The sequence below is a fragment of the Leptidea sinapis genome, chromosome 31, assembly GCF_905404315.1.
Source record: "Leptidea sinapis chromosome 31, ilLepSina1.1, whole genome shotgun sequence".
In the NCBI taxonomy this organism is placed as follows: domain Eukaryota; kingdom Metazoa; phylum Arthropoda; class Insecta; order Lepidoptera; family Pieridae; genus Leptidea; species Leptidea sinapis.
In genome coordinates this window covers 3,717,496-3,736,975 of record NC_066295.1, presented here as the reverse complement: position 1 = coordinate 3,736,975, position 19,480 = coordinate 3,717,496, and the positions used below count along the sequence as shown (strand labels likewise).

General features: G+C 36.4%; 1 protein-coding gene across 2 annotated transcripts in view; it reads left to right on the top strand.

Annotated features, from left to right (window-relative positions):
* Positions 1-19,480, top strand: part of LOC126974032 (uncharacterized) — an 80,213-nt gene that overhangs the window by 32,071 nt on the left and 28,662 nt on the right. The window contains exon 3 of one of the 2 annotated variants that reach the window (XR_007731463.1): positions 2,081-3,728. The exons of the other annotated variant lie outside the window; for it this stretch is intronic. The gene's annotated coding sequence lies outside the window, so the exon portion shown is untranslated. Of the gene's footprint in view, positions 1-2,080; positions 3,729-19,480 lie in introns of those variants that run through there. 2 annotated transcript variants of the gene reach the window in all.

Below are 19,480 nucleotides of genomic sequence, written 5' to 3'. Positions count from 1 at the left end.
CTTCCCGAGAGTTTATTCAAGTGGACCTCCAGCTACCTCACTGGGCACAGCATTCAGGTCGTTGTCGACCGTTATTGCTAGAGCCCGAAGCCCGTGAACGCTGGAGTCCCCCAAGGCTGGGTGCTATCTCCTACACTGTTTCTTCTGTATAACAATGATATGCTGGCCACCTTCAACATATATTGCTATGCAGACGGCAGTACTGGTGATGCCGTATACACGGGCCATGCAGGGCTCTCCCGGGAAATCGTCGACCAGTGCTTGTGTCTTGTCTATCGAGACCCCTCTTGAGAAGGTCGCGGAATGGGTTAAATTGAGCTTTTTCCAATATAACCTTCAAAAGACTCAAGTTTGCACGTTTACCACAAAAAAAAACAATTGTCGTATCACTGCTCATCGTAAACAATGCCCTTAAAGCCTTGCCTAGTATAGGAATACTGGGTCTCAAAAGTGAGCGTTGGCAATTGCGAGGTCATCTGGTGGGCAAAGCCAAATTGGCTTCGAATTAGCTAGGCGTCATAAATAGAGCACGGCAATACTTCTAATCGACCCACATTCTAGCACTCTACAAAGAGCAGGTCCGGCCATATATGGAGTAATTATCTCACCCTTGCGTTGCGTAGGAACGTATACGTTCTATCGCATTTATCATGTGGAGTGTTCTGAGGAGCTGTTTCACCTGATTACTGCCACTGAATTCCACCTTCACACGATACGCCACCAATTCGGATATCATCCCCACCATCTGGATATGTGGCGTTCCTCCACAGTGCTATTTCCAAAGAACTTTGTTCACGGACAACAAAGCTGTGGCGCGTACACCTTAAAGGCCAATGCTACTATTGCAACACTATAGGAATTATAGTGTTGCAACAGAATGTGGGCAGCGGTGATCACTTAACACCAGGTGACCCGTACGCTCGTTCATTCCTCCTTTTCCATTAAAAAAATAGCTTAGAGTCCAACTTCTTTTATCAGCTAGGACTTGTACGATTTTATTTTGATGTAATGTAGTCTTCTATCAAAATTATATCATCTGCACATCGCAATTAGGCGACTAAAAATTTAAGTCTAAAATCTTCTGTGTCTACTTTCCTGAAGGTTCCTTCGAAGCGTTGAAAGGCTTCGGGAACAATGGGTCTCTCTAGCTTACCTCTTTATAGGGAAAAAAATTGTAATTGCTAGTTAGTCCCGTTAGCCGTTTTTATATATATGGGTTATGTATTCTGTGCATATAATAATTTTAAATAGTTTTTTCACTTCTCATGCTCTGAAATTGCTTTTTTGTGCACGATATAGGCTGCACAAAATCGATTTTTATGCACAAGTTCATTAACCATTAGCATTAATTTATCTACTCATAAACGTATCTATATTAAGGCAAAGAAAATGAGCCATACTGCCAAACACAATAAAAAGTTCAGAGATAGTATTTGTTATTATATTATATTTACTTTAATTTATTTGCCTCATGTGTAAAAGATATCAAAATTTAAATTAAAATCCGGTAGGTTATTTAATTAATTATATATATATATATATATATATATATATATATATATAAATTTAATAGTGTGTTGTATAGGTCTGGAGCCCAAGCCTTAATATCAATGTCGTAAGATTAAAAAAAAAACGGCGGGAAACATTTCTTGTTTTTTCGTGCGTTTATTAATTTCTTCAAATTTGCTAAAATTGTGAAGAATTTCCATGTTATACTACTGTTTTATTTCCTCGCAATCGAAATGAAAAGCAGAGTTTATAACTCGTCCACAAAACATTTTATCCTCGACATTACTATCAGCCCGAGCCGAAAGTCTCGGATGGAAATGGTTCATTTTGTGCACTCGTTGTAAAATCTACTATTATAAAAAAACGAATCAATATTTACAGAAAAGCAACATTTCAATGTTATGCTGTCATGTCCAGAGGCTTTATCTCTATTTTGATTCGTCCATCATTTTATTTTAACTATAGTATTGAAGTTTTTCGTCTGTCTGAAATGCTTTTTTAATGCATATATGTATTCGATTTATCATTATTCGATCATTTAAACAATGCTAGATTCGTTTTGCTGTTTCAGGAACTGTAAAAACAATCGTACAACATTTCGACCTAGTTCACCCAGAATATCGGAAGACTGGAGTTAACAGAGAGGAGACCTTACACGTTGGAGTAAATTGTATGATTATGTCCCTAGTTGTGGTCGGACCTTTTAATTTTCTTTTAAATATTAAGATTGACATTCCAAAAAATAAAATTGATATTGTACCTCAGATGATTGGTACAGAAGTAAGCGCTTCTAAATGGACTTACGAAGTAGATATTTATAATAAAGAGGAACCTAACAGAAGATATAACTTCAAAGGTGTTTGCCCATCTGACAAAGAATCTTTTTCCAAGTTGTGTGTTGAAAACAAAACTGTTTCAATATGTTTAGATTACGCGAAAACCTTTACAACGAATGATATTATTAATTACAAAGTTTCATTATATCGCGCCTTTAACAACAAGACATTTGCATAACGACCTACATTTATTGTAATTTTGAAGCACAGACTTTGAAATTCTTCAGTATCCAATTATTCTAATAATTTAAGTAATTCTTTTTAACGTTAAACTAAATATTTGCTGTTTGAAGCTCCTAACATGAATAAATTATGTTTAATTTTAATAATTAATATCTTACCAGTAGTGAGAGACTACGATTTGCTTGAGCGAATTTCTGAAGATCACGTTTTAGAAAATGGCGTTATAAAATCAGATCAAAATGTCTTGGGGTTAATGGGGCCTACATTTTACATTAATGTACCTACATTAATTATGTAATATTACTAAAATAATATTTGTTTTTCCCTTATACTTATATTTTTCCACTATATAAAACTCTTTTAACTACCTACCTTTAAATATCTTAACTAAAAATACTTAAACAGTAGGTAACTATAAATAACCAATAGAAGAAAAATAAATTGAACTAGACAAAATTCCAACATTGACATTTTTTATATTGCAATTATGTTATTAAATATATATTGTGGATATACGAGTAGTCTGGCTAACGAAAGCTGAACCTAACAAAAGGCGGCAAATTAAAAAAAACTTCATATATATTAACCAACTAAAGTACGAATAAATAATCTTGATAATTTTCCTTTTTCTTTTTACAATTCCTTGCCAGTTTTTATGTAATAGTCAATCAATTTTATACTGTCATTTATAACATAATTCTTGTATTTAAAATATTGTCTTCGTATTTTTTTACGTAAAAAGCAATCTTCAGCAAGTAATTTCTAAGTTTTCTTATTACTACAACACAAAATGTTTAGTATTTTAGTTTCTTTGTTTAATGTTTTTATCAAATTGCGAAGGTAATGTAATTATTTTTGTTCTAAGTTCTTTAATATACAGCTATTTAGATAGCTAGATATAATTCAAATTTTCCATGAATGTTCACAAAATGTCGAGAAACATATAGGCTAGATGCGGGCATAGAATATTTCTTTATAGCGTCCACGCAGACGACGTCGAGGTCATCAGCTAGTATGGTATAACACATGTACCTATTACTTTACTGTTTTAGTTATTTTAATAATAATGATTTATTGTTGTAACTACTTATGTATATCTCTTAAAAATTAATCTATTAATTATTTGGGATTCAGTTCAATTATATTGTTTATTATTTAGATAGTACCTCTATATTACACCAAATAAAGATTTAGCGTAAACCGTTGTCTTTTTTATTATGCCCTATATTTCATGCAAATAAAACATACTCGCATGTTTATTGTCTACTATCTATAATATTTGGCGTAGTTATTAAGTACTTAAAAGATTTTCTTATGACATTTTTATAATTTCGGGCTGAGTTTAAATTGAAACTGGGGTGCCAGAGATGATGATGACGTGTGGCCGGACCTGCGTACGCTCACTTAAAGTAGGTATTATCTCGCTTTAATCTATATTGAAGATTCCCTAGTTTATTCAGAGGCATCGTCTTCACGATAACGAATGTACGGGTCTCCAGTTGATGTTAGGTGATCACCTCCGTCCACATTCTTTTGCAACAGCGGAGCAATCACAGGTGCGTAGCCGGCCTTTTAGAAAAATGTGCGCGTTTTTCTTAAGGTATCCAAGTCGTATCATTTCGCCTTATATTTTACAAAGGTTAAAGGACTGTGGAATTAAGAAGGAGTTGGGAATATGACTTAGAATTAAAATGCTATAAAGACGCATGCAGGTATTTTTTCAGAGCAGGTTTTTTATATTTTTAGAGTAATTGGAGTACTATGAAATTTACAACCCTCAAGTATAGTTATGTAGATGACCACCGATGGGGTAATTTAATAAATTAATTATTTACATTGCTGTATGGTGTTTTTGTTCAAATATAAATAATATAATATTCTAGTCTATGGAGGTTCCTTTTATTACCGGTAAAACAAAAAATTACAAAGATTACAATAACATAAATGTATTTCTTAATGATATCACTCCTTGGGACTTATGTGACTACCCTCAGGCTATTTAATTTATAAATAATAAGTATCTACTCAAACGATTTTTTTTTGAAATATGAATCCCGCAGTGTATCTTGTGCCTGTACTTCTCGGGTCTGAGGCATATATTTTCCAATGCATGGTATACTAATCGCACTTGACGGTTCGTGGTACGGACCGGCGTTGCGTCATGTGAGGTGCTCACCAGACCGACGAGATTGTTCTGCCTTACCAAATGCGATAATGTGTTTGAGCTATAACATAAAACGACTAACTTCAGGTAGTTTATTTTAACCCTTAACACCATACGTTATTTCTAGTCACACATCTACACACGTCGGGGAGCAACGTCCCCCATAACGTTAAGTCGTATAATCTGTACTTGTTTTATTACAAGTCAGGATTTCTTTTTTGAAAGTGAATTGATGGCCTTTGAAAGTGAATGATGAACACAATCAACTTATTTATTTTGAATACCTAAAAAATGACATTTGTAGCGTCAAACAAAATACTAAACAAAAAAACCATTTTTGTACCATATTTAGAGATCAATTTTATAATAAAATTATTTCAAATTGAAAAATAAATCAATCACTTTTTCTACCTACTCTTGCCTAAGTTACAACATAACAGGTAATAATAGTAGCCAAGGGCTGTAAGGCGTCAATTGCAGCCCGAGATATCTCGCTGCGCTCGTGCGCCTATTGATCAAGCCTGGGTGCAATTGATGCTTACACCCGAGCTAACTACTCCGCTTTACATCTCGATTGTAGTTAAGTAGAAAAAAACTGGCATTACAATAATAAAATATTGTTAATTGCTGCTTCAGCTTCCATTTTCATTGAATCGGGAGTGCAGCATATATCTTCATCACTTGCAGAACACATGTTTTTTTCACGTCTGTAAAGCTAGAAAGGTAAAGTCGGCAGAATCACTCGTTTTGTATCTCAAAATTTAGTGCTGATAACAGATATTTGGTGCTGTGATAGGGGGACTAAAAATGAGAACACTGCTAACTTTTCATTAAGCTAGCAGTGTACCATTCGTGACTAGAAAGGTCAAGTCGGCAGAATCACTCGTTTTATATCTCAAAATTAAGTGCTCATTTAGTGCTGATAACAGATATTTGGTGCTGTGATAGGGGGACTAAAAATGAGAACACTGCTAATTTTTCATTGTGCTAGCAGTGTACCATTCGTGACCGTGTTATGATACAGTTGGAGCGAGAGGCACATCAGCTAATAATTTGGTGCTCAGTTAGTGCTGCCTGTACAAGCAAACAGATATTTCCAAAAAAAAAAAAAATCAGTTTTTAAGTATAGATAACTGCTGATATAACGATACGAGCAATCATAGAGCTGAAAGATGACTTTAAAATCGGTATTGGTGAAAATGAAAAGAGTTACTAATTAGTGCTCAATTAATGCTACCGGTAAACCCAGATTTTTCTTTAGAAAAGTCATTATTCAATTGCCCGCTAAAAAAATCGAAGTTCAATAATCTAAAAGTTATGGGTATTATTCTGTATTGCAAATATCGAGTTTTGGTCAGATCTCAACGTTATAATGTCACAGAAAACCCTCGATGCAACCGCTGTGTGTGTGTGTGTGTTAAATTTTTTTATTTTTTTTCAAAGCAACTACTGCTAATATAGCGACGCCAGCAGTCTTAAGAGTGAGAAGAAAACTATAGAACGGAAACTAATGGAATTGAAAGACGTCACTATTTAATGCTGAAGTAGTGCTGTCTACAACGACAGGAAAGGAGTTTTGAAAAAAATATTTATTATTTTTTTTTTTCAAAGCAATTACTGCTAGTATAACGACTCCAGCAGTCTCAAGAGCAAGAAAAAGTGTCGAAAACGGAAACTTATGGAATTAAATGACGTCACCATTTAGTGCTCAATTAGTGCTGCCAGTACAGCAAAATATTTAAAAAAAATTTTTTTTTTTTCAAATCAACTACTGCTAGTATAATGGCTCCAGCAGTCTCAAGAGCGAGGAGAAGACTCTAATCGGAAACTAATAGATTTAAAAGACGTCAGCATCTAGTGCTCAATTAGTGTTGCCAGTAGAGCAAAGGATTTTTGAAAAATAAATTCCTTTTACTTTTTTTTTCAAAGCAAATACTGCTAATATAACGACGCCACCAGTCGTGAGAGCTAGAAGAAGACTTTAAAACGGAAACTTATGGAATTAAAAGACATCACTATTTATTGTTGACTTAGTGCTGCCTGTACAGCAAAGTATTTTTGAAAAATAATATATAAAAAATATCTGTTATCAGCACTAAATGAGCACTACATTTTGAGATATAAAACGAGTGATTCTGCCGGCTTGACCTTTCTAGCTTTACAGACGTGTTTTTTTCCTAGTTAGTACGTAATTATAAAAAAATCCCAAAAACAAACAATATTTAAAGTAAAAGTTTTCTATTCCCACCTATTTTCAAATTATAAATATAATATAATTATATATATAAATAATATAATTATTAATATAAATTTTGTAATTATTTTTTTCAAGAACGAAATTGAGCTTCGCCGTTCGATATTTAAAATTGATGACTATTATACTCATACGAAGACAAGGCTGAATAGCGAAGCATGATGTCTATTGCCAGTATGATGGTTAGGTGTACGCGAACTTTTTGGAAGAGTGAAGAGTTTTTTTTTATTACTTACCCCCCCCTAGGGCCTAATTGGTCACCTACAAGCCCCATTTGGGGGTAATAAGGACCTACTTACCGAATATGAGAGATGTAAAATACAATAACATTTAAAATCACAATGGGCATTACATAGGATTTAGCAAACATCAAAATTTCTGTCAAATGTAACTAAGCCTAACTTCAGTCTCAATTTTTAGATATGAAATAATAATTAAAGCTACTTAGTAATTAATCTCCCTGACATTTTACACATGTCTTAACGTCTATAAAATGAATACGATATACGTTTTACGTGCATTTGGAGCACACATCAAACCAAGAAATACAGATATTGCATCCCTACTGACATGGTACACTTCAAAATTGTGTCTAGATTCAAAAGACTGACGTAGGGTTAAATATAGTATATATTATATAGTAAAATATGAATCAAGATGGACAGTGCCGGATTAAGCTGGCGTGGGGCCCGTAGCAAATTCTTTCAACGAGCCCTGGCCCAATATTGGCAATAGTGAGTTACCGAGTGTCTGATGTGGATTGTCTTAGTAGAAAAAGTTGTAATGTTTCACCGTTTTTGTCACATGAATTAAATTCAATATAGCAGTAGTTTTACTCAAAAAAAATTCGCTCAGATATAGATGAGTAGGTTTAAATATGCGGGGGCCCGTACCAGTGCTACTCTTGCTACGTGGTTAATCCGACACTGATGATGGAATGAAACTAAAGCCGTTGCGGTTATACAAAAATTAAAATAAATTTTATTAGTTAAAATAAACAATTAATTTAAATAAATTAAATTTAGGATTATTAAGTGAAATTTTAACTTGATTAAAATTTATTTTTGTGAATTTTAAAATTTTATAAAAAACTAGGATTAGATACCCTGGGTACCTCAGCGCAGTGTACTTGGACCATTATTATTTCTACTTTACACTGTGTTAAAACAAACCTGTACAATAATTGACTCGGATGTGAAGTAGAATGCGGAGACACCACTAAAAATAATATAAAACATCAAAACCCCTTAGATTTAATGCTACAGTCGAAAAAACATTTCATATTAAATGGTTAAAATAAGATGCTGAGGTTTTGAGATGTATATCTGGCAGTCCTAATCTCCACTAACTCATTTTCAACAGAACATGAGTCCATGTTAAACTGAATTGCTATTTCAGTAGCTAATTCCTCAATGTTTTTATACGAAAAATAATTTTAACAAAAATGTTTTTATACAATCTAATTAATTTATCTAATTCTAGTAACGATTATTTTTTATTTTTGAGATCGGTGTCCTTCCGCCGCGGCCCCGCTCTCGCCTACTCACGTTGCGCGTGCGTCTCAAGCACATCTCACCTATGACTATCGCGGTGTCCTACGTGGGCGAATCAACGCGAACGCGATTGCGAAACGATCCGATGCGAATTTAATGCGGTGCGGAGCGATGCGGCTACTCTGTCCTACGTGCGCGCGAACCGTCCCCTCCGCGCCCTCCGCCGCCGTTCAGTTCAGTTAGCATTAAGCATTTGCCATGGACGGACGGAAGCTAATGTTGTTGGAAAATTCATATCTTAAATATGAGATATTGAAGAAGTGTATAAAGCAGAGAAGTGGAACTAATACTGTGTACTTAGAAAGGCATACTCATGGGGAATTTCATAATTTGTACCAGGATTTACGAACTCAACCCCTGTTGTTCAAGGAATATTGTCGAATGTTACCTACAACGTTTGACTATATTGTACAAGCCATTAAACCTGTTCTGCAATTTACTACAACAAATTTTCAGGAACCTATTTCTGTATAAGAACGACTTATGGTGACTTTGAGGTAAGAAAACTATGAAATAAATGTTAGAGATTATATATAATATTAATTAAGTTTAATTAGTAAGTATGTACATAATTGCAATACTTTCACAAAGATGTGTAATAGCCATGTTGTTGAGCACTGGATTTATCTTTGACAGCTCCATTAGAAGAAGCTCCTGCATCTGCGTTCTAAAATGTAATTTGTTGAGTGATGGCAACTGTTTCATGTAAGGTAATATTGATTTGAACCAAAGAAGGTCGTCGTCAGTATTATCTGGTTGATCTTCGCGAAGTATTTTCATTTTTTCTCTCTCAATATCGAGAAATGCTTCGAGACTTATATCTTTTCTTTTGCGTGTTTGCCTTGTGATAGCTGGCAACGAGGATGAAGGCGAAGGACCTGGCAACGAGGGCGAAGGTGGATGATCTTGTCGAAGGCTGTAATCTATTGACATGTTCTGTGGTATTTCTTCTAAAATAGACGCAGATTCAGGGAGCTGGGTGTTGTCATTGTCAGATGCGTTCACGTTGAATATCTCTTCTGGACTAGCCGCGTCTGAATACACTGACAGATCGACTGAATTGCTTTCGGCGTCTTGTGATATAATATTCCCTTCTGTTTGTCGGGGAACAGAACTACTTTTAAAAAAGACATGGCCTCAAAATGTGGCCATGTGCCTGTATACTTCGGCTCATTATCGGCGTCAGTCCCAGAACGTGGCTTAGGAATTTTTTTTAATTCTTTACTAAACGTGTCTCTCAAATTTTTCCATTTTTTCTTAGTCATTTCACCTGAAAAAAGAATAGGAATTATAACTTAATATTTTGCATTATTTCAGGTATTTGGCCACAGGTATACAATTTCGGCAACTCGCTTTCTCGTTCAGAATTTCAAAATCTGCTATTTCTACAATCGTACCACAAGTTTACAAAGCTATATGGATTCAATTAGTTAGGAAACACCTGCCCGAACCTTCAGAAGATAGCTTTAAAAACATAGCGCAATGTTTTTGGGACAGATGGCAGTTTCCTAATTGCATTGGATGTATTGACGGAAAGCACATTCGCATAATAAAACCAAAAAAGAGTGGTTCCATGTATTATAATTACAAATCCTTTTTTTCGATTGGGTTGTTAGCAGTCACTGACGCAAATTATAAGTTTGTAATGATAAATGTGGGTTCCTATGGAAAAGACAACGATGCCGGTGTTTTTGAGGAATGCCCCTTTCGAATAGCAATAGAACAAGGAAGACTAAAAATACCTAAAGAACAAGTATTACCGGGCTCTAATATCATAGCTCCGTATGTGCTCCTTGGAGATGCGGCGTTTCCTCTAAAGAAATACCTATTGCGACCTTTTCCAGAAAAATCAACGGTTAAAGGGGACGCCAAAGATAATTATAATTATCGCTTATCTCGAGCCAGAATGGTGGTGGAATGTTCTTTTGGTTCAATAACTTCTAAATTCAGAATTCTACATAAATCTATCGAAACGAATGTTACAAATGCAGTTCATATCGTCAAAGCCATATGTTTACTACACAATATTATAAGGGATCTTGAATCAATAAATGAGAATGAGTTAATGTCTTTCCGAAAAACATATCAAAATATGTCACAAACACAAAGACATAATTCTCAAAGAAGATACAATGCTACATCACGAGCAGCCGCACAGGCAAGAGAAAACTTTAAGCTGTATTTTGAGCAACATCCTTTGCTAAGAATGTAATAATAATAAAGAAATATGTTGTACTTACTTGTAGTCCCAATTATTTTAGCCACAGCCTCCCATTCGCGGTGCGATAATAAACGGTTGTGGTAACTTTTATTCCTTTTGTCCCATAATGTAGGACGTTCTTGGATAGCAATAATAAGATGTTCTACTTCCGACATTACTACTTAATTTTTGCTTAAACAAAATATGGCCGACGCGTCCACTTCGCGCGAAAATATCAAGCCAACTGATCGCGTTCGCTTCATTTCGCGCCGCTCCGCACCGCACCCCACGTGCGTTTGGTCACGTAGGCCACTTCAATAGGTTTCGAATGTTTGTTGTTTTCGCGCCGCGCCGCGCCGCTTCGCGTTCGCGTTGATTCGCCCACGTAGGACACACATAGTGTCAAGCCTACCTTTGCTGACACCGAATTTAGATTATATAAAAATACGCAATTATTTTCATACTTTTTAGTGCATATTATATATTTTGTTTTGGAATAGTGTTTTTGAAGTCGGTTGTTTTATTGTTATTTTATTTTTATTTTTAGATTTTAAGTGAATCTGAACTATACTAACTAATAATTTGTCTAAATTTGTCTAGGTATACTAAATTTTTCAATGCAGTCGTTGTCATCGTCAAGTCGTTAAGGAGTTCCATTGATCATCATATTTGACTACAACATACTTGACCATAACGACGCTACGGCAGGTGACCCAAATATCCGGATAGTACAAAAGATTTGGCCTAGTATCGTTATTTTGCTCCCAAGACTTGAAGAGTTCCGTTACTTACCGTACTTTGTCATGGATCCCATAATCAGAACCGAACCAAATTCTCACCAAACTTCCTTTGAAGTATATCCTTTCCAATAAAAAATAATTATCGAAATCGGTTGGCGCGATATTGAGTTATTCGTAAATTTGACGATCACATACCCCCGTATAGCAAATTAAAGACTTTTATGCACCAGCTTTCATATAAAAAATCATATCAAAATTCAACTGAGAAATCCTTGCTTTATACTGGTTTAGCGCTAATAACCTATTGTTATATAGAAAGAAAACGAAATATATAAAATTTACCGTACCAGTTGTCAAAAATGTTGATGCAAGTGTTTTGTTAAACGGAGATAACGTGATAAAACCGGTGGATTCTGCTAAATTTCTTGGCATTACTCTGGATTCCAAATTACAATGGGCCCCCATATTCAAGGATTGGCGAACAGACTTATTCATTCATTCATATTTATTTATTTGCTTTTACTCAAGATTAGACAATTAACTGGCATAGATACGGCGCGACTTACGGCCGCTCCCAATATTCGGTCTATCTTGAGATAACAATCGTAACTATCGAGACTTTTTCGTCCCAATAAACATATCGACGGTAACTCACCTTATCCGTATACGTTGTCTGTCAATGGGAGGACGTATAGCTATGGTATAAGTATGGCATTTTCAATTCACGCGTCCCTATATAAGGCGATAAGAATGACTTATCGGGTATATCGGGACAGCTTCAGATTATTGACAGCTAATTACTGACAGTAGAAGGTTGTAATTTATCTCTATCTGTAGATAGTATATTGGGAATGGCCGTTATAGTAGCTATTATATCCTATGGTATAATGCTATGGGGCAACGTTTCCGATATTAATACAATATTTGTGCTGCAGAAGACTGCTATTTGCGCTATTTATAACCTAGGTTCTAAAGAATCATACAGAGCAAATTTCAAAGAGATTAATATCTTGACTGTTGCTTCTCAATATATTCTTGATAATGTAATGTATGTTCATAGGCACATAAGTGAATTTTCTAGAAACTGTCATAACCACAAGGGGAGAACGGAACTAACACCTTATGCGACCCAATTGTCAACCTCACCTGCACATGCCGTATGGCGGCGGAGTGGCGTGCCGTATGGCGTGTTACCGCTCCGTGGTGCTCCCTGCTAGTCAACAGACGAGGATATGGCGACCGAGTCAATGGCGGTATAACCATACACCTGACTAGTGTTGTGTGTGTAACACCTTTATACACCTATACACACACTCATCTCTCCAACTAGTATAAAAGATCTGCATAGCATAATAAAGGGGCTTATTATTGCAGTCAGACTATAATCATTTCAATACCCAAACCTCCAACATCGCACTGGGAAACCGGTTGGAACAGGCTACAGCGGCCTTGAAGACTAAATAACTTCTGAAATGACTGGTGCAGAAGGCAAGGGGAATCCACTGCACTATTTTCCCATGATAGTAACTTATGAATATGAATAGACAACCAAGAGACTAATCAGGAAGCCATGCGATCTGAATAGCACCCGGCGCTGCACTGCGTCCGGAAAACTACTGGAAAACCAGCCATTAAAATTAGAAGAGGCATTAAGATCGGGAACTGGAATGTACGTGGGATACTGAAGTTGAAGGTTGAAACCGGGCAAGCTGGACATTACAGAACAGGAACTCACACGGTATAGCATCGATATCTGTGGCCTAAGTGAAACACATCTGAAGGGAAATGGGCATTTTGAAACTACACAAAACATCGTATATTATTCTGGTCATGACACAAAAAGTATAAATGGAGTAGCAATCGTACTACCGAAAAACATCAGCAACTGCGTAATGGGATATAAGTCTTATAGCGACAGAATCATATCGATTAAAATAAGATCTAATCCGGTGAATCTAAACATCATACAAGTATATGCACCTACTTGTGCCGCAGAGGATGACGAGGTCGAAAATTTCTACCGCACCTTAGGAATCGCGATCAATAAGACTTCTAATAGGGAATTACTGATAGTGTCAGGTGACTTTAACGCAAAAATAGGAGCAACGACAACGGTGATAGGAAGATATGCCCTTGGTCAACGAAATGAGCGTGGCGCAAGGTTTATACAATTCGCGGCAGATAATGGTCTTACCATTACAAACAGTATGTTTAAACACCATCACAGAAGACTTTACACGTGGATTTCACCAGATAAATTCAATAATAAAATTAAATCGACTATATACTGATCAGGTGAAGATGGAAATCATCCGTTAAAAACACCGTAACTAGGCCGGGCGCAGATTGTGGTACAGATCACCAGTTGCTGGAGGCAGAAGTAAAGGCCGCGAGATGCACTGAGAAATGCGCTCGCATAAGTGTCGTGGACCGCGAAAAATTCTCCAAAAGTGTAGAGGAACAGAAACACAACTGGGTAAACCAGAACCCTGATCAGTGTACAGTAGATGAGGTCTGGTCTCAAGCCAAATCGATTATAATAGATTCCAAAAATCTACTGACCGACCGAAGGACGTGACGACAAAACGCCAACGTTGGATGACGGATGAGACTCTCGCGCTTGTCGAAAAAAGACTTGTTTTAAAAGTTACTGGGGCTGACATTACGCAGCAGAACCGCCTAAGTTGCCGAATTCAAGCGGCTTGTCGTCGTGATAAAAATAGGTTTCTTCAAAATATATGTACCGAAATACAAATCCACGGCGAAAAGCATGAAACCAAAGACCTTCACAAGAAGATTCGTGAAATTACAAAAAAGTTTAGTTCTAAAACACGGACCATCGAAAACTCGGAGGGAAAGGTTGTGACTGAACTGGAAAATACTCTGGAAGTCTGGAAGAATTACTGCCAGTCGCTCTTCTTTGACCCTGATTCGCGCAGCTATATCTCCACTGAACCGGAAGATCAGGACTTGGAACCTCTTATTCTTAGAGAAGAAGTTAAAGCTGCAATCAACCATCTAAAAGGAGGGAAGGCAGTTGGAAATGACTGTATTCCAATAGAGACAATCAGATGTTGTGGAGATTTCGGAGTAGATATGTTTCACACTATATGTATCAAAATTTGGATGAGCGGGATGTGGCCGAAGGAATGGACGCACTCTGTTTTCATACCATTACACAAAAAGGGGTCTACAACGAATTGCAATAACTATCGTCTTATAGCGCTCATACCACATGCCAGCAAAATTTTACTCCATATAGTAAACGAAAGACTGAAGGCTTATATTCTGAAGGAAATAGCACCAGAACAGGCCGGTTTCGTAAAGGGCAAAGGTACACGAGAACAGATCCTAATTTATTTATTTATTTATTAAAGTAATCAACAGCGTACACAACAATTATTTTTACAAAATTAACCTAGGTTTTACATAAAGCCACTAAGGATTACATAATTTTTAAATTATAAAAAGAAATCATATATTAACAGAATAGACTTAAAAATGTACTATATATACTAACAAATAAAAGAATACAATAGCGCGCGCGTGTCTGTGTGTGTGTGTGTGCGTGTGTGGTGTGTGTTTGTGTGTGTTGCGTTACCTATTATTATTATTTTTTACGATGATGTTTTATTATTTCTGTTTTTAACTTAATTTTTGATAAGTGAAATACGTCAAACTCAGCGTACTGTTTATTATAAATTCGTGACAGACGCGGAATTATGGAATTTTGGGCATAATTTGTATTAGGTTTGGGAACATGTAAAAGGCGCGTGTGACGCGATCTTAAAGATTGAGCGTTTAATGAAAAGGCTGACAGTAGGCTAGGACAGTCGATGGAGCCACTCAAAATTGCTTGCAGAAGTAACATGTCACTTTGATTCCTTCTTTGTTCCAGTGTGTCGATACCATAGTGAGAACACGCTTCCTCATAACTGTTGAATTCTTTAAAATCTTTAAAAGTGAAGTATTTAATAAACTGTTTCTGTATGGTTTCAAGCCTTTCGATATGTATAATATATTGGGGTGTCCAGACATTACATGCGTATTCAAGAATACTCCGGACGTACGCAAAGTAAAGTGCCTTTATACATTCCAGATTACTGAAGGAACGGGTCACTCGTTTTATGAAACCTAGTTGTTTGAAAGCTCTATTTGCTACATTATCAACGTGCTCATTCATTGAAAACTTAGCATCGATTTGGATACCTAGGTCTCTAACCGCAGTCACTCTGGGTATACATGTGCCATTAATTTTGAAGTTCAATTCAATTATATTTTTTTTACGAGTCAGAATAATATGATGGCACTTTTTAACATTAACTATAATTCTGTTCCTTGCGTAGTATTCTGTCAATGCATTTAGGTCATGTTGTAGTTTATGACAATCGTCAAGTGAACGTATTTTGACAAATATTTTTGTGTCGTCAGCGAACATTAAATACTGTGCAAGGTGGAAGCAACTTCCAATATCAAATAGGTAAGCGTTATATAAAAGCGGACCTAGGATGGACCCCTGTGGTACTCCTGAGGGTATTATTACAAAGTTACTTCTAGCACTACCCGTCACAACTGCTTGCATACGGTTCTTAATGTAAACCACCGAAGTAAGCTCCCATTTACGCCTAGCACGCTTAGTTTTTGCAGTAGAATTACGTGATCTACTCGGTCAAATGCTTTTTCGAAATCCGTGTAGATCACATCTACTTGATATTTCTCGTCCATGCTCTGTACTACGTAATCCGTAAAAACAGCTAAATTTGTAACGGTAGAACGGTTCTTCATAAATCCGTGCTGCTCGTAGGGAATCGTCGTAATCACGAGGATTTTTATCTTTTTTCCATTGTCTATGCTTTTCAAGCTTCTCTTGCACTATATGAATTAGAGACTTAGAATACCACCCAGGGAAATTAGTTTTATGTTTAACTTTAACTGGTATAAATTTATTTATTGTTTCGTTTAGAATGGAATAAAAAAGTTTAATTGTTTCATTAATTGAATCAGCTACTAGTAATTCGTGCCAATTGATTTGTGATAAGTATTCATTAATTTTGATGTAGTCCCCATTATAGAAATTGGGCCTATTGACGGGTTTCTGACGAATATTACGAATTAGTGAGTTCGAGAGATTAAATTCTAGACATGGATGATATACATCTTCTGTAACGAGGGGAGTAAGGCAGTGGTGAACTTCAAAGTCAATGTTGCTAAATAATAGATCTAAGGTGTTTCGCTTACTGTTCGAGATAGTGTTTTGTTGTTTCAAACCAGAGAGGTTACAAATATCTAAAATATTTACAAAAGCATTTTGCAATTCCACTGGGCCACGTTTTTACAGTGTAGGTCCGGAGTCAGTCCACGTGACATTTGGTAAGTTAAAATCGCCACATAAAATGAAATAGTCATTGGGATGGGTTGCCAAAACTTCTGCGAGTCGAGAATAGATTGATTCGAGTCTTATAGGTAACTGTGAGTCAGGTGGTGCATATACTAATCCGATATGGATGTTGCGGTTCCCCGAAATTTTGAGAGTTTCAGCTGGTATAGTTGCCCACAAGGATTCGACGCCAGGACAGGCCCACTCGCGTTGATGTTGGACATGCAGTCCTACTATGTGCTTCTAAGGAAGCACATAGTAGGACTCCCCCTCTCATTTTTTTAGTAGATGTTCCCTGGTTTCGGTCACAACGTAAAATGTCATATCTATTGTCACAGATCTCACTATCATAGATACCGTTAGTCAGCCATGATTCTGTTATTAAAATTATGTCATAATCGTGGTTAAGTATGTTTTGTCTAAATTCATTTGTTTTAGTGCGTAAGCCACGCACATTTTGGTATAGTAATTCTATTGTATTAGCGCCCTTGCGTGTGCAATAAGTACCGAAATATAGAAAAATTATATATGTATAATATGGACAGTAATGTAAGTAAGTTAAGATAAGCTAAATTGTACGGATACTTAAGGTAACATTTGCTTGATGTTCGAAACGGAATAATTTTGATGTTTCTTTTAAAAGTAGAATGGGTGTGGTAACAATATTGTTTAATGTCTGATTTGTGAAGTTGGGTGCGAGTTAAAAATGAAATATATTTTGTGTAAGAGATAATAAAGTGTGTATGTGTTAATTTATGAATGTAAGTGTTAGTGTATTGAGTGTGATTAAGTAGGAGTTTATTATGTTGTGGAATTTTACAAAAAACGCTAGTAATCTTGAGCAACAAGAAAATACAAATAACCAAATTAACTGTAAAAAGATAACTCAAAAATATTTTAACGCACAGAGTCACTTTATCTTGGCTAAATCCTTTTCGAGACGAATGTAAAGGGCCGGCGATTCTTCGTTTTTTCTTAAAAAAATGTGACAATTCCTAACCCAAACAAACTTGTACGCTTTCTCCTTTGCTAAATTTTTAGTTGTTTTTAATAACTGTTTGTTTTCAGGGGTTAGGTGCTCGTTTACGAAAAATTTTTTCTCAGTTCCACCGATGCCTATATCTCTGGTGCAGATGCCCTTTTTGTTTTTCAGGCCAGAGAGTATTTTATCTTTGTAAAGACGGTCCGCTAGCTTGGCTACAATGGGTTTAGGTCTACCAGCTATGGCTTTCTGAGGCTGGACGCGATGTGCAAAGTCAATATCCCCACGGTTAAGCACCACGCCAGCGTATTCAGCAATTTTCAGTACTAAGTCGACAGGCGATTCACTACTGGTTTGTGGCAACCCTACAATTTCCAGGTTATTCATTCTCGCCTGTTGCTGCTGTCTACAAAACTGTGAACGCAGTTCCAATAGTTGATCCTCCGACACGCTGATACGTTCCTGCAGTGTACGTACGTCACTCTTAAGATGGTCGTTTTCGTCCTGAAGTTGACTATAGGAAGTCTGCAACTGAGACATTTGGGAAGATAACGAAGCTATTTCATTTTTTAATTCGGTGAAGATAGTAGCTTTTAATTCTTCAACAATTTCATATTTAATCGACTGCAGCTTGGCGTCTAGAATGTTTTCCAAACGATTAATTATTAGGTTTGCATCCTTATCTATCGAGGCTGCAGGGACATCGCATACAGACACTGAGATGTCGGAATTGGCGGCTACAGTTCGCGCAGTTATGTTTATTTTTTCTACTCGTACTGGTGTGTTACTGTTATCTCCACCTTTTCGCTCATTTGCCACGCATTTAGGGCACTTCCACTGCGTTCGTGCGGATGTTGAGTCGCCAGTAAATTGTACACATTCAGAGTGGTATATGTGGTTACAATTGATACATTTTATGCGTTTCATCGTCACACTAATGTGTGCTTGGCACGCTTCACAAGTTGCAACCATTGCAAATTTCGTTCACAATTATTTCCAAAGAAATATAAATTGAAAAAAAAGAAAAAAAATGTGCAACGCGCGGAGAGATTCGAACCAGGTTCCGCGTTGAGCTAGTCGTTGTAGTTACCAACCGGCCGCGGAACGTATTAGTATAGCGACGAATTAATAGAGGCGTATAAAGTTTTGAGCGATATTGCGTGACAGCATTAGCAGATTATTTTATAGGTACCCACATTTATTTATTAATGCTACCAAATTCGTCACTGGACCGTGAAGTTTTTACACTGATTTTAGTACTTTTTCAAGATACTTTGATCAAAAAACACTGATCACCACACTATTTAAATGGTTAACTTTGAGCACTTAACACTTTTAATGTAATTATAGCAGTAAGTTCGTTGATTTAAAGTTTTAAATACAGGAGCTATCGATATACGTCTACTCTGTTAAATGTCAGATGACAACTCCAATTTGACTTTGAGTCCTAATTGTGAGTCAAATAATAGAGAAAGCAAAGGAATTCAACAGACCAACTTTCATATGCTTCGTTGATTTACAAAAGGCATTTTATTCTGTTAAATGGGCCACAACTATTGAAGACCCGCATAGAGATGGGAGTGCCGAAGCACTTGGTGCAAATCCTCAGAGCCCTTTATGAACATGGTTCCGCTTCAGTCAAGGTGGATAATGTCACGTCCGACCCACGCATACCAGCCCCC